The following is a 2,454-nucleotide window of genomic DNA, read 5'->3' on the forward strand; positions in this document are numbered from 1 at the left end:
ATATTGTGTTGCTGTTGGGTGAAGTGCTCTGTAGATGTCTATAAGGCCCAATTGGTGGAGTGTTTTATTTAGCTCTTCTGTATCTTTATTGAGTTTCTTTCCTGTTGTTCTATCTTTCAAAGAAAGTGGTGTATTAAAATCTCCCACTATGAGAGGCGAGTCATCTATTTGGCTTTTCAACTATTTTAAAGTCTGAATTATGTATTTTGGGGCCCTCTCATTGGGTCCATAAATATTTATTATGGTTATATCTTCATGATCAATTGATCCTTTAATCATTATATAATGACCTTTCTTGTCTTGTATGATGGTTTTTGTCCTAAAGTCAATTTGATCAGAAATTCATATTGCCACTCCTGCTCTCTTAGAGTTGGCATTTGCTTGATATATCTTTTTCCAACCTTTTATTTTTAGTCTATTTTTTCTTTTTCTCTAAGGTGTGTCTCTTGTAGGCAGCATATTGATGGGTTTTGTTTTCTTATCCAATTTGCAACTCTCCATCTCTTGAGTTGTGCATTTAATCCATTAACATTCAGTGTGATTATTGACAAGTATGATTTGGTTTTCGTCATTTTGGTATGTGTTTTTTCATGGTGTTCCTGGTATCTTTGTTCCATATTATTCTCTGTGCTGAGCTCATTATGTTTAAGAATACTGTTATCATTTCTTTGGTGCTGTTGATTTAATATTTGCTGAGTATTTGTGCTTGTCCTCTTTTTTATTTTGATATGAAGATTTATCATTTTTCTTTGTGGTTGCCCTATGATTTATAATTTTCCCTAAGTGTAGAGCAGTCCATTCTGTCTTGCAACTCTCTTAACTTCCACACCATTTAGTAGTTCTGTAACTCTACAGTCTTTTCCCTCTTTTTGTTTGTAGTTGTCCTCATTTGCCAACTGATGTGTCTGGTTCCCTGTTTACAGTCTTGTAAGCCCATTTTGCTTTTGATATGTCCATAGCTGTGGTTTCTGGGATATGTCATCTTGTGTAGTAATGGTCAGTTGTTAATTTGCTACTTTTGGTTCTCTGTTCAAAGTACTCCCTTTAGTGTCTCTTGTAAAGTTGGTCTGGTTTTAACAAATTCCCTTTAGTTTCTGTTTATCTGGAAATCTCCTAATTTCTCCATCATATTTGAGGGACACTTTTGCTGGATATATAATTCATGGCTGGAAATTTTTCTCTTCCAGGCTTTCATATATCGTACCCTATGTCTTCTCACTTGCATGTTCTCTACTGAGAAATCAGAGCTTATTCTTACAGGCTGACTTTTGTATGTAAACTTTTTGTTTCTCCTATGCTGCTCTCAGAATTCTGTTTTTGTCCTTGGTTTTGGTGAGTTTGATGAAGATATGTCTTGGTGATTTTCTTTTGGGGTCTGTCCTGTTTGGGGTTCATTGGACTTCCTGAATGGATATGTTCTCCTCTTTTATCATACCAGGAAAGTTCTCCTCCAGCAAATCTTGGGCGATTTTCTCAGTGGTTTTATTTTTCTCTTCCTGTTCTGGAATTCCAATGACACCTAGATTATTTCTTTTGATGGTGTCCCACATGGATCTTAGGCTTTCTTCATTCTGTTTTGATTTTTTTTTTTTTTCTGACTGATCCCTTTCTAAAGTAGTATTTAGATATTTTTCCTCAATATCATTAATTCTGTCTTCCATTGCATCAATTCTACCCATTTGCCCTTCCAATGTGTTATCTATTTCTATAATTTAGTATTAATCTTCTGGATTTCTAACTGTAGTTTTAGAATCATTTCTAATTTTTCATTTATTTTGTCATTTTGTTCTTGTATTTTCTTCCAGAATTCTTCTAAGTTTTTTCCGTGTTTTCTTTGTTCTGTCTCTCAATCTTTTGAAGATATCTAAATATAATTATTTTTGAATTCCTTGTCAGAGAGTTCCAATGCTGCTTCTTCCTCAGAGATGTGTTCTAGGTCAGTATCCTGTTCTCTTGCTTCTACCACTTTATCTTGTTTCTTTGTGTGGACTGTGATGGTCTGTCGTTTCTGAGGCATTGTGGTATTGTATTAAGATCTCTGTTAATTGTTTGTGAAGACCAGCCAAGGGTGATTCAGGCTCTTCTTGGTGGTTTTTTATCATTGGCCCGTTGGTGGAGAAAGAGTTGCTGGCTCTTGCTCAGTAAGTTAAGTTGGAGGAGGTGTGGGTTTACTTGTATCTTATGAGGACTGTTGCTCTCTCCCAGTCAGTTAGGCAAAAATTACAATTGAATAACCATTGAACAAAATATAAGGGCATGTATAAAAAATACACCATGCAATCACACAGGACCAGTAACCCAAAAAAGGAAAAAAGGGGGGAAAAGAAGAAGAAAACAGATAAATCTGCAGTATCTGGTGTAGGTCATTGAGAGTAAAAAGGTAGAGAAGGAGAATAATGAACAAAGAAAACAAACAAAGAAAAAAACCATCAATATAAAAGAAAATAAAAGCAA

Source organism: Orycteropus afer, unplaced genomic scaffold, assembly GCF_000298275.1.
Source record: "Orycteropus afer afer isolate SDZICR_OR568_19922 unplaced genomic scaffold, OryAfe1.0 scaffold00794, whole genome shotgun sequence".
Classification (NCBI taxonomy): domain Eukaryota; kingdom Metazoa; phylum Chordata; class Mammalia; order Tubulidentata; family Orycteropodidae; genus Orycteropus; species Orycteropus afer.